This window comes from Microcaecilia unicolor, chromosome 11 (assembly GCF_901765095.1).
Source record: "Microcaecilia unicolor chromosome 11, aMicUni1.1, whole genome shotgun sequence".
NCBI lineage: Eukaryota > Metazoa > Chordata > Amphibia > Gymnophiona > Siphonopidae > Microcaecilia > Microcaecilia unicolor.
The window spans coordinates 18,956,604-18,971,187 of NC_044041.1; the positions used below are offsets into that span (position 1 = coordinate 18,956,604).

The 14,584-nt window shown below is 42.6% G+C and overlaps 1 protein-coding gene across 1 annotated transcript in view; it reads left to right on the plus strand.

Annotated features, from left to right (window-relative positions):
- Positions 1-14,584, plus strand: part of TTC28 (tetratricopeptide repeat domain 28) — a 238,807-nt gene that overhangs the window by 146,969 nt on the left and 77,254 nt on the right. The window lies entirely within an intron of this gene.

The window sequence follows — 14,584 nt, forward strand, 5'->3', positions numbered from 1 at the left end:
TGCCAAGAGCAGGCACATTCAGTCGAGCGAGACATGAATCCACACAATAGAATACAGAGAACCAATCAGACGGGCCCAAAGATAATCATTCACAGAAGCTGAACTGGATCCAAATAATAGTATCCTAGCAAAGGACCCTCTTCTGAACCAATAGCCTGGCAGAGTGTTAGGTACCATGTTTTAGGTTATGTGAAGGGACTGTCACTACTACTGCTAATCACTTCTATGCCATTCCTAGGTGTACACAGCACTGTACACGTATACATAAGGGAAAGCCTCTGTTCCATAGAGTTTAGAGTCTTTCCAAGACAGACAAACAGGACAGATAAGAGATTAGGAAGTTTGATTTATTGTGAAAATGGTAAAATAACAGAATAAGCAGCATCAAAAAGGTGGGTTTGATTCTTAGAGAGAGCGAACAACAACAGGAGAACACCTCTACGAAAATCCAAAAGCAGCAAGAGGACACCAGAAGTAACGGAGGTCCCACACAGGTAATTGTCCAGGAAAAAACCTTTATTGGCACCAATATAGACCCAACATGGGACCATGTTTTGTTGGGACAACTCACCTGCCAGTGGCATACCGAGGGCGGTGGGGGCGGTCCATCCCGGGTGCACGCTGCTGGAGGGGCTTAAGTGATATGCTGGGGGGGTTGATGCGCTGGGGGAGTGTCGTGCTGTACCCAGGGGGGGGTGCGCAGTGGCGATCTGCCCTGGGTGGCAGCTGACCAAGGATCGCCACTGCCACCTGCCTCACAGGTTGTAAAAACACTACAAATAAAAGAAAACCATTCATTACAACAAAATATGATAAAATTGATAATAAAAATATGTAAAAAAGGAATCATTAAAAAACAATAATACAATGGACTGTTAGAACTTACTATAGCTCTGTATTAAAACAGTTTAAAGTCCAAGTGCTGCCATATGATATTTTATGAAAATAATGTAACATGTTTCACTTACATAAAAAAAATTTAAAGTATAAATGAATAAAAAACTGACCTTTCATGTATCGAATGTTGCTAAATATTTTATGCTGAAACAGTATTTGTGACAGAGATAAAATAAATGTACTGTATACAAGTGACATGCATCGCTTATGTGAATGACCATAAAAAGTAAAAAAATAAAAAAAATAGGTCTAACCTTGCAGGTATAGGATAAGGTACAAACATATAATTCTGGAGCAAAAGACACATGTGAATGTGGACTATAAAGAAGAAGAAAGTAAGAATAAAAACCATATCAGAAATATAAAATTAAACTCATAAAACAGAGAAAAAACCAAAACTTGACAAAATAAAATTAAAACCATCAAAATCAAATGGAAAATAAAAAAAACGAATGGAAAAGATAAAATAAGTGATTGCGGTATGTTTTTTTTTTAATGGAGGTGCAAAAGCACTCATGGCTTACAAAAAAACATGGCTTAAGAAACATGATTGTTTGAAAAACATAATCCAAAAGCAGCGAAACAGATGTAAAAACTGGCATCTTTTTCTATTTGCCATGCCAGCTTTTACATCTGTTACTTCTGTTGTCTTCTCTACTTTTTCGATTCTTAGAGATCCACAGAGGGAGCCTGACACACAGACTCAGGAAGTTTATTCTGGGCAGAAAATACAGAGTTAGGAGCTGGCAATGAAGGAGAAGGGCACAGATGATCGGCATTCCTGAAGAAGGATATAGAGAAAGATAAGAGATGTAGTGAGGAGCTGCAGCGTGAATACACCTGCCCCCCTCAATCTGTAATCATACGTGCTACAGTTACACACATAACTTATATGAGAAATTAGTTTATTTCTTTAGATTTTGCTCATAACTTTTTCACTAGTAGCTCAAGGTGAGTTACATTCAGCTACACTGGATATTTCTCTGTCCCAGGAGGGCTCACAATCTAAGTTTGTACCTGAGGCAATGAAGGGTTAAGTAACTTGCCCAAAATCACAAGGAGTAGCAGTGGGATTTGAACCAGCCACCTCTGGATTGCAAGACCAGTGCTCTAACCACTAGGCCACTCCTCCACTAGCAGCATTCCATCTAGAATCTCAAATAGTAGCAACATTCCAGAATCTCAAAAAGTGGCAACATTCCATGTAGAATCTTCAATAGTAGCAACATTCCATATATTTATTTATTTATTTATTTATTTGTTTGTTGCATTTGTACCCCACATTATCCCACCTTTTTGCAGGCTCAATGTGGCTTACAGAGTAGGTTATGATAAAGACAGTGCCTAATTTAAATACAATTGATCAAAAGCAGAGGTAAGAGAGGTGGTAGTTGGGCAGAAGCTTGGGTAGATTATATGAGAGGTGTTTAGGTGTGTTTGGGTGAATTGGGGAAGAGTTGTATCATTGGTGGAGACTTTTGTAAGCTTTGTTAAAGAGATGCATTTTCAAAGCTTTGCGGAAGCTGGTTAGATTGTCCTGGACCGGGAGGGGGTGGGGAGCAGCTCACACCTTTTTCAGTAGTAGCTCAAGGTGAGTTACATTCAGGTACTCTGGATATTTCTCTGTCCCAGGAGGGCTCACCATCTAAGTTTGTACCTGAGGCAACGGAGGGTTAAGTAACTTGCCCAAGATCACAAGGAGCAGCAGTGGGATTTGAACCGGCCACCTCTGGATTGCAAGACTGGTGCTCTAACCACTAGGCCACTCCTCCACTGGCAACATTCCATCTAGAATCTCAAATAGTAGCAACATTCCATGTAGAATCTTCAATAGTAGCAACATTCCATATATTTAGATTTTGCTCACACCTTTTTCAGTAGTAGCTCAAGGTGAGTTCCATTCTCGTACTCTGGATATTTTTCTGTCCCAGGAGGGCTCACAATCTAAGTTTGTACCTGAGGCAATGGAGGGTTAAGTGACTTGCCCAAGATCATAAGGCGCAGCAATGGGATTTGAACCAGCCACCTCTGGATTACAAGACTGGTGTTCTAACCACTAGGACACTCCTCCGCTAGTTGCTAATTGGCAATAGCAATATAAGCCTCTTTTATAATCTACATTTCCCTTTCAAGCTGTAAAGTTCTGGAATATGCTGCCCTCTTCTATTAGATGTGAAGCAAATTATAAGATATCTCACCATAAATTAAAAACATTCCTTTTCGCCGATAAACCTTCACCTAACATTGTAATTCCCAGAAATTGCTGGTTAGTATTCTTTTGTAAATCCGCACTGAATTAAAAATGTTTGGCTGTTTGATATTGTACTGTATTGTAACAACCAATTATTGGTTGTAATTGGTGTTAATTGGCACTAATTTGCATTTACTTGCATAACTGCACTTAGTTGAGATTATTCTAAATATTGTCCTTGCAAATTTTATAGCACGTAACTACAAGAATGTGTAGATGTGGGTTGGGCACGAGTGGGTGTAGGGCGTGCCCAGAATTTACGCTCTGTGGCTATGGAATAAGAGCAGTTACGCACTCAATGGTAACATTTAGTCGCAGACATTTACACCAGCCATTGCCATGGTGTAAGCGACTTCACCTAAATGCTGGCGCATGACTGGGTTCCTACACTAATATTCTAGAATTTACGCTTAGCAGGCAGCATCGCCATGCCTAACTTTTGCCGACCTATAGAGTTGCCCCTTGCACTTCAGAAAGAGAAGCTTGAACTATAGGAGGAAACAGAGGAGAAGCTCGATGAAGTGACTTGAGAAGATGAGTCATGTGAGTGTAGCAACACCGGTGGAACATAGCACAGCTGAATTCTCCATAAACTGAAGAGGAGATAGTTCAGTGAGGGATCATTTTACTAAGGTGCGCCAAAAAATGGCCTGCGCTGGTGTAGGCGCCTATGTTGGATGCGCGGGGGTCCATTTTTCAGAGCACCTGCAAAAAAAGGCCTTTTCGTTTTTTGGCCGTAAATGAACGTGCAGCCAAATAAAAATTGGCGCATGTCCATTTTTGGGCCTGAGACCTTACCGCCACCCATTGACTTAGTGGTAAGGTCTCACACATTAACAAGGGTAGTAATCGTCAGCGCACGTACACTGCCGATTACCACCCGGTTAGTTCCACGCGGTAGAAAATTAAAAAAAATATTTTCTGACACGCGTATCGGATGAGCGTAAAAATTGTAATTACCGCCCAGGGCAAGCGGTAGCCGGGCGGTAGTTCCTAATTGACGCACATAGGCACCTACGTGCTTTAGCGAAAGGCCCCCTAGGTGACTAGTGAGAAACAAGTTGCAGTAGTCTAAAGAATTTTTGTTAGTCATGTGGCTTTTTTTTTTTTAATGGTAGGGTAATTAGGCCTAACTATAATTATCGTTGGTAGCCCTAGGTGGTTCTGAAATATTTCTCATGGAACTCAGCAACCTATTTCGTGCTCACTATTGACTCCAAAGCTGTCACAGCAGGATTTATTTCACAGTTTTCTGGATTATATCATCCAGATGACATCACTAGGGAGGGAGCCTTTCTTTCATTTACTGTATTCTGCAGAACATTCAGTTTCAGTTCGGCATTTTCCTCTGCCAAGAGAACAGTGGTTACAATCCCCAAAAGGCTTTTCAGTGTGAGCTAAAAAGTTATGAGCGCAGCCAAATTTATTCTCCGGAACTAACCAGTTGGAAGCATAACATAGGCCACAAGATAATACTGTTTCATCCCAGATGCAGAGAAGGGGTTGGAAAACAGTTAAATCTAGCCTCGTTTTTTTTTTTGTTTTTTTTTAGTTTCAAGTAGAGCAGGGAAAAATAGTGCAAAAAGCCCTACAAATTAATTTGCTTGCACTAATATGAAACAGTTCGCTTTTTGTCCAGGGATCTAATTTTCTGTGACTTTTCAAGGAAAATAAAACAAAAGCAAAAATGTTGGCAGAAATCACTGGCTGTTTTAGGGTAGTAAACTTACTTACTTCTGTATGGGAATCTGTCAATGTCTAACTTCCTCACTTTTTTTGTGTCACTTCTCACGGTATCGTGAGGGTTTTCACCTCCTTTTTTTTTTTTTTGTTAATGTCTAACATAGTAAACATAGTAGATGATGGCAGAAAAAGACCTGTATGGTCCGTCCAGTCTGCCCAAGAAGATAAATTCATATGTGCTACTTTTTTATTTGTACTGTCCTCTTCAGTGCACAGACCGTATAAGTCTGGCCAGCCCTATCCCCGCCTCCCAACCACCAACCCCGCCTCCCAACCACCAGCTCTGGCACAGACCCTATAAGTCTGCCCAGCACTATCCCCGCCTCCCAACTACCAGTCCCGCCTCCCACCACCACCTCTGGCACAGACCATATAAGTCTGCCCAGCACTATCCCTGCCTCCCACCACCGGCTCTGGCACAGACCATATAAGTCTGCCCAGCACTATCCCCGCCGCCCAACCACCAGCCCCGGCACAGACCGTATAAGTCTGCCCAGCACTAGTCCCACCTCCCAACCACCAGCCCCAGCACAGACCGTATAAGTCTGCCCAGCACTAGCCCCGCCTCCCAACCACCAGCTCTGCCACCCATTCTAGGCTAAGCTCCTGAGGATCCCTTCCTTCTACACAGGATTCCTTTATGTTTATCCCACGCATGTTTGAATTCCGTTACCATTTTCATCTCCACCACCTCCCGCGGGAGGGCATTCCAAGCATCATAACTTCTACAATGAGTTACTATGTTGCTATAATGTTTCAGACACGTGGCCCTGGTTTTCTAGAAAAGATGTTCCTTTTGGAATTCTTTCACAAGTCTGATAGAACCATAGAGAAGGAGAAAGTTGTGACCACATGAGACATTTCCATTTCAACTGATAAAAGGGCTTGGCAGAAGAAACCTGAACGTGTTGGTAAAGGAGAAAAACACAAGAACAACATTACTTACTGATGCATCAATATCAAGCACGCAACATCTGGAGAACATATGAAGGAAATAAAGATACCAAGATAAGCATAAGAACATAAGCATTGCCATTCTGAGGCAGACCGGCGGTCCATCAAGCCCAGTATCCTGTTTCCAACCTGGCAAGATCCCAGAAAAGTAAAACAGATTTTAAGCTGCTTATGCTAGAATATGCGCTGGATTTTCCCCAAGTCCGTCTTAATAATGGCTTATGGACTTTTCTTTCAGGAAAGTATCCAAACCTTTTTTAAACCCTGCTAAGCTGACTGCTTTTACCACATTCTCTGGCAGTGAATTCCAGAGTTTAATTACTCGTTGAGTGTAGAAATATTTTCTCCGATTCATTTTAAATTTACTGCTTAGTAGTTTCTTTTTTCATGACCCCTAGTCCTAGTATTTTTTGAATAGAGTAAATAAGCGATTCACTTCTACCCATTCCACTCCACTCAGTGTTTTATAGCCATCCATCGTATCTCCCCTCACCCATCTCTTCTCCAACTAAGACAGTGTGGTGGAAAAATAGTCCATAGGTCATTTTTGATTGATGTACCACATGTCAGTAAATGTATTTAGGCAGTTAAAATCAGCGGAAATTAAAAACAGAAAACTAAATGTGTGTGTAGAGATGGGAGGGGGAGGGGGAGGCGGGAATGCCACTGCCTTGACTAAAAAGATGTTCCAGCCACATCTTAATTTGTTGCCTGCATATTTTGCACCTTATCAACTCCCTAAACTGGCTTTCTTTGGCGCAATGGACTAGATTCAGTAAATGTCGCTGAAAAAACAGCACCGGGAAAAATCGGCGTGGATCGCTGTTCTGTATACAGCACTCCGAGCTGTGTGCTGTTTATAGAATAACTAGCCATTAAGCCTGTAAAAACGGGCGAGATTTCCAGTTACCCTCCTCGCCGCGGCCCCCTCCCCCCTCCGTGGCGGGCCCCCTGCACTGACATGACAGCGCCTCTCACCTCCATGTGAAAGCGCTGCAGGCAGCAGCAGATCGCTCTGCTGCTGCCTGCAGCGCTTCCACACGGAGGTGAGAGGCGCTAGGTCAGTGCAGGGGTCCCGATACGGAGGAGGGGGGGAGGTTGGTGCGTGCAATGTTCGTTTCCAGGCGGCAGCGTCCAACAGTGACTCCAACTCCGTTTCCCTCTCTGTTCCGCCCTCTGACGTCCTCATGTCTTGACGCGAGGGCGGGACAGAGAGGGAAGTCTCTACTGCGCATTTGCAGGTGAGTCGGTCACTTGCCGTTTATATGTTTGATGCTTAGAGTCGATTTCTGTGCCAAACTGTGGTGACGAGGATTTACACCAATATGGATCCCTGATATTATCACTAACTAGTTAAATGTCGCTGAATATCTAGGACTGGATGGCTCAGTGGGGTTTAACTGGACAGACTCTCCTGCCTGGTCAAACTCTTTTGAATACCGACCTCCTCAGTTTTTATTAAATTTAGTTTATTTGATATACATGTGTAAATGTCTGCACTATCCCTGGATTCTTTATAGCGCGAGCGAAATTGTACGCGCAGATCCGGTCGTATTCTGGATTTGCACGTGCAATTTAATTACTTAACAAGCCAGTCAGCACCGATAATTACCACTTACCAAGCAATTGTTGACACTAATTGGCATTAATTAGAATTTACACGCACAACTTGCTAGGTATATTCTGTAAAGTGGTGCATGTAAATTCTAATAAACATGGCCAAAAAGGGGGTGTGGCCATAGAAGTGGAATGGGGGGCAGACTGTGGGTGTTCCAAAAATCTACATGCGTAGTTATAGAATACACCTGCGCCGCGCCTAACATAAATAGGAACCACATAAAACTCAGTCCTATCTTTATATGGTTTTTCAGAGCAGGTTAAGTGCCGAATATTATACTTAACTGGCTGTGTTTTCACCAGCAGAGTGGAGAAGTTGGCCTAGTGGTTAGAGCCCAGGTCTTATAATCCAGAGGTGGCCGGTTCAAATCCTGCTGCTGCTCCTTGTGTTCTTGGGCAAGTCACTTAACCCTCCATTGCCTCAGATACAAACTTAGATTGTGAGTCCTCCTGAGACAGAGAAATATCCAGAGTACCTGAATGTAACTAACCTTGAGCTACTACTGAAAAAGGTGTGAGCAAAATCTAAATATATGGAATGTTGCTACTATTGAAGATTCTACATGGAATGTTGCCACTTTTTGAGATTCTGGAATGTTGCTACTATTTGAGATTCTAGATGGAATGTTGCTAGTGGAGGTGTGGCCAAGTGGTTAGAGCACAGGTCTTGCAATGCAGAGGTGGCCGGTTCAAATCCCACTGCTGTTCCTTGTGATCTTGGGCAAGTCACTTAACCCTCCATTGCCTCAGGTACAAACTTAGATTGTGAGCCCTCCTGGGACAGAGAAATATCCAGTGTACCTGAATGTAACTCACCTTGGGCCACTACTAAAAAAGGTGTGAGCAAAATGTAAATAAATAAATACCTGTAAATTTAATGCCAAAGCCCAGACATAGCTGTCACTCAATTGCCAGATATAATTCTGGCAGTTTTCAGCAAAACGCCAGCTAACATTGGTCTCTTAATATTTAAGGTTGAGAAGGTAGTCCTTCCATTTTAAGAAGCTAGACCTGGCAGTATAAAGTGTTCCTGATTAACCCCATGCTCTTTCAGTTCAACCTACCTGGAGTTCTCATCATTGAAACCACAGAATTCCAGTTCATGCATGTACTCTGAACATATTCCCATGCATGGCACGTTCTCGTTTTCCAAAACTGTTTCCATCTCCTCCGTGAATGGATTTCCAGTACTGACTGTTTTTCTGCTGTTGCCTTTGGCACTTTGTACCATTTTCCAACCACACTCTTTGTAAAGAAATTCTGCCTGCATTGCCTAATTTCTAATCTTTCTTTCACATTTAGTTAACTTATTAACCATATTACACGGTTTACTTGATTGAATCCTTTCCTTTCCAGAGTGTACACCTCTGTGAGATCGTCATCACCCCTTTTCCTTCTTTCAATGAATTTTCTCAGTTGTAAAAATAGTCAGGCTCATATTTCTGAAACTCATATACACAATTCCTTACATCACGTTTTTTGTTGAATGCAGCTTTTCATGTTTAATAATGGCTTCACTTGGGAACAGGCAGAGTTGCATCTTCTATGTAACTTGTCCAGCATCGTCACCTTGGGCCAGATTCTATACATGGCGCTCAAAAGTGGGGGCTGGAAAAGATCAGCGCTAAGGGCCAGATTCTGTATTATGACGCTAAAAAATTTGCGCGGTAGACATTTCCGCCTAAGCGTATTCTATAAGCGGCGCCTAGATTTAGGTGCGATATATAGAATATGCTTAGTTGATATCCCAGCGCCTAAATTGTTGTATTACATACTGTGTTTTTATTTATTTATTTATTAGGATTTATTTACCGCCTTTTTGAAGGAATTCACTCAAGGCGGTGTACAGTAAGAATAGATCAAACATGAGCAGGAGGCAATTGGAGCAGTAAAAATATTCGAACAACAATACAAAGTATGGCATGGTATACTACTTGCAATGACAACACAATATGTACTAGCACATTATAATTGGTAGTGAAGGGTAAGGCAAAGTTGTAACATATAGATGAGTAAGAAAGAAGGGAGTACGTAAGTACATAAGTAATGCCATACTGGGAAAAGACCAAAGGTCCATCGAGCCCAGCATCCTGTCCCCGACAGCGGCCAATCCAGGCCAAGGGCACCTGGCAAGCTTCCCAAACGTACAAACATTTTATACAAGTTATTTCCGAAATTGTGGATTTTTCCCAAGTCCATTTAGTAGCGGTCTATGGACTTGTCCTTTAGGAAACCGTCCAACCCCTTTTTAAACTCTGCCAAGCTAACCGCCTTCACTACGTTCTCCGGCAACAAATTCCAGAGTTTAATTATGCTTTGGGTGAAGAAAACTTTTCTCCTATTTGCTTTAAATTTAGTAAGGTGATTGATTTGAAGAAAGTTGCACGTGAGGTCAGAGAGATGTTGACATTGTAAGTAGTGTACTGTGTCATACTTTGTATTGTTTTTTGAATATTTTTACTGGTATAATTGTCTATTGCTTATGTTTGATTTATTCTTACTGTACAGTGTGCCTTGAATGAATTATTTCAAAAAGACAGTAAATGAATCCAAATAAATCAATAAAAGAGCGCGCGCCATTTACAATAACGAAAACGTGGCATAAATCCCTACATGTAGATTTATATGCACTGGGCCATATTCTATAACTATGCACGTAAGTTTCAGAATGCCCATGAAACACCCCTTTTCCCACCCATAGCCACACCCCTTTGTGCGTGCGTGCATTAGAAGTTAGGCGCACTGCATTACAGCGAGTTGTGCACATAAATTCTCATTATTGCCAATTACTGCTCATTCTTGCCTGTTAGGTGTTTGTTATCAAAGCTAATTAGTTTGTTAAGCCAATTAAGTTACGTGTGTTGTTATAGAATATGCCTGGATTTCCGCATGGATATCTACGCACGCTATTTAGAAGCGCTATCTGTAAAGGACATGCGCTCTTTATAGAATAGCGCTTAAGCGCAGATCTGATGGCTAACTTTGGGCGCCAGACTTAGGCCTGCTGAAACCTGGTATAAATGCTGGCGCTCAAGTTAAGCACACTGACCTAGCATTCTATAACTAAACACGCAAAATTTCTCAGCGCTCATGCACACGGTTCCCCTGTGGCCACGCCACCTTTCAAGATATGTGCTATGGGAGTTAAGCACAGTACCTTATAGAATAGCGTGTGGCCAGATGTACGCACAAATATTAATGAGTGCCAATTAACATCAGCAAGAGGTTATTAACACTTAGATAAGTACAAACATAAGTACATAAGTATTGCCATACTGGGAAAGACCAAAGGTCCATTGAGCCCAGGATCCTGTTTCCAACAGTGGCCAATCCAGGTCACAGATCCCAAAAATGTACAAAACATTTTATACTGCTTATCCCAGAATTAGTGGATTTTCCCCAAGTCCATTTAATAACGGTCTATGGACTTTTCCTTTAGGAAGCCATCCAAACCTTTTTAAAACTCCGCTAAGCTAACCGCTTTTACCACATTCTCTGGCAATGAATTCCAGAGTTTAATTACACATTGAGTGAAGAAATATTTTCTCTGATTCGTTTTTAAATTTACTACATTGTAGCTTCATCGCATGCGCCCTAGTGCTAGTATTTTTGGAAGGCGTGAACAGACACTTCACATCTACCCGTCCAACTCCACTCATTATTTTATAGACCTCTATCATATCTCCCCTCAGCCGCCTTTTCTCCAAGCTGAAGAGCCCTAGCCACGTTAGCCTTTCCTCATAGGGAAGTCGTCCCATCCCCTTTATCATTTTCATCGCCCTTCTCTGTACCTTTTCTAATTTCACTTAATTATTGACGTCACTGAAATGTGAAATTGCAAGAATATAGCTTAAAAATGATGCTGTGTTTAAGGATTGGGGGCCCTTTTACTAAGCAGCGATAGAGCTAACGTGCGGGTAGCATGCCCCAAATCATCACTACTGCTAGGGTAGTGCGGGCACCCAGTAGTATTTCCGAAGCTTCTCCTTTATATGGTAAGGAATCCCCACCCAGCATATCCCAGGATGCACTGGGTAGGGCAGGGCACCACCATTTTGGAGGTAGTGCTGGAATGAGGAAAGTGCTTCTCCCTCTTTGTCATCAAAGGTACGAGGAGGGGTGAGGGGGCCACGACTACCAGGTTGGGGCTGGAGGTCCATCGAACCTCCAGCCTTTTTCTATCGGGGAGGGTGAGGGGTTTGTGTTGGGGTAACGGGAGTGCAAGACCAGCAGGGAGGTCTTTTCTGTCGGGGTGGGTTGGGGTAAGGGGCGCTAGACCACCAGAGAGGTCTTTTCTGTCAGGTGTAGGGGGGTCGGGGTGAGGGGGGAAGACACTAGACCACCACGGAGGTCTTTGCTATCAGGGGGAGCGTCGGTTCGTCTTCTGTTGTGGGGGGTCAAAAGATTGGGTCTGTCTGGGCCGGGCAGGTCTGCTCTGTCAGGGTGGGTGGCCTGGAGGTCCACCAGACCTGTAGGCCTTGTGGCGTAGGGTTTGCAGCGGGATTAGCACTCTTGTTTGGCGTGATGCCCAGTGATCATTTGGGAGGAATGCGGGAGACCATCGCTTACATGCATTTGCATTCAATTAGCGGTCAGAGACAGCGAACACGTTGTTACACACGCTCACCAGCTCTGATCATCAGGCGGGAGCAAACGCGGTTGCTAGTACGGTGCTATTGGTCTCTAGCACCCGCGTTTGCTTTTGATCATCTGGTCACAGGAGCATAACTTTTCAGCTGAAAATTCATCGAAATGTAGGAGCTCTAAAGTTATGCTCATAAATTTAGACCTTCCATTTGTTTGCCTAGATCTATGAGACTAAATGCCATGTTTGCCAAACCGCGCTAGCGATTCCCAGCGTGGTAATGCCGACAAATCCCATTCACTTTGAATGAGCTTCGTTAGTATTTCCGCACTGAGCCTAGAGCTGAAAATCAGTGCTAAACTCCTTCTTTCCCCCTCCCTAAATCCACCCCGTTACCACCCACTTTTTATGCTGCTGATTTTAAGAGTTTAGTGAAATTTTGAGTACAAATGTACTCGTGCAGCCCTGTAAATTTTCAAAGAGGCCAATTCCTAAGCATAACCCTCAGTTAGAAGCTTAAATCCTTTGAATATCAGTCTTAGTATTTGATTGCATTCGTTTTCTGTTATGTGTATGGCAGCATATTTGGAACACTTACATTTTCCAAGGATTCTCTGACCCTGGGGAGGGGGTTTGTGTTTTCTAATAAGCTTCTGTTGGATTAGGGCCTGGCTGATCTTTGTATGTATGTGTGTTTGGTGGGGAGGGGTAGATCAGAGGAAAAGACTAGAAAGAAATAATTATTTTCCGTGAAAGCATGTTGTGTTCCGTGATTTACAAGAGTAATGCTGTATACAGAACTTGGGGAGGGTGGGAGGAGGGGTCAGAACAGCTGATGACATTTGGACACGTGTTCTGAACAGCTGCATGACTTTATATGGAGCCAATTCCATCTCAGAGCATCAAATATATCAAGTGAGACTCAGCATTCCATATTGATTTATTATTTATAACCAGCCACTACAAGTAAAATATCTGACCCATTTTTATCCAAGTGAACTCAAGTAAATATAAAATAGCAATCTTAAGTCAATTCGCAAAACATCTACATAATTTACAATCAAGATTAATAACACTTTTTACTCATTCCGAAAGTACAAAGAATAGGGGACACTCGAGGAAGTTACATGGAAATATAAAACAAATAGGAGGAAATATTTTTTCACTCAACATTCTGGAACTCTTTGCCGGAGGATGTGGTAACAGTGGTTAGAGTTTCTGGGTTTAAAAAAGGTTTGGACAGATTCCTGGAGGAAAAGTCCATAGTCTGCTTTTGAGACAGACATGAGAAGCAACTGCTTGTTCTGGGATTTATAGTATGGAATGTTGCTGCTCTTTGAGATTCTGCATGGAATCTTGTCACTCTTTAGGATTCCAGAATCTTCCTATTATTTAGGGTTCTATATGGAATGTTGCTACTCTTTGAGATTCTGCATGGAGTCTTGTTACTCTATAGGATTCCAGAATCTTGCTATTCTTTGGGGTTCTACATGGAATGTTGCTACTCTTTGAGATTCCGCATGGAATCTTGTCACTCTAGGATTCCAGAATCTTGCAGTTCTTTGGGGTTCTACATGGAATGTTGCTACTATTTGAGACTCTGCATGGAATCTTGTCACTCTTTAGGATTCCAGAATCTTGATATTCTTTGGGGTTCTACATGGAATGTTGCCACGATTTGGGTTTCTGCCAGGTACTTGTGACCTGGCTTGGCCACTGTTTGGAAAACCGGATACTTGACTAGATGGACCATTAATCTGACCCAGTATGGGTACTCTTATGTAGCACAAATATATATAAAGTAAACAACCTAACCAGAAGTATAACTTGTTAGTTAAAAAGCCCAATATTCAAAGGGATCAACCAGGGTGTAAAGAATTAGCTCTTTATTTGTATATTTGGTAATGTTATTTGTGTAAGTAGTGCCACTGAATACACATATGATCAGTGATTGCACTAGGACTTACATATTTACCCCTGGATTCTATATATGGCGCCCAGATTTGGGTGCGCTGCCAAGATGTGCACGCAACTTAATTGGCTAACAAGCTGTTTACCATCAATAATTGGATGCTAACAACCAATTATTGACATTAATTGGCACCAATTACTATTTGCACATGCATCTGGCTGCGTCCTATTCTATAACCCTGGGCATCTAAATCCCGTGGAGGGGCATTTTCGAACGGGGGCGACCATCTCTAAGGGAGCCCAACTCTAAGGACGGTGCCATGAAGGGGCGGGGCAACACGTATTATCAAAACAAGATGGACGTCGATCTTTCGTTTCGATAATACGGTTGGGGACACCCAAATCTTGACATTTAGGTCAACCTTACAGATGATCGTCCTCAGTTTTCGGCGATAATGGAAACCAAAGACGTCTATCTCAAAAACATCCAAATCCAAGCCCTTTGGTCATGGGAGGAGCCAGCATTTGTAGTCCACTGGTCCCCCTGACATGCCAGGACACCAACCAGGCACCCTAGGGGGCACTGCAGTGGACTTCAGAAATTGCTCCCAGGTGCATAGGTCCCT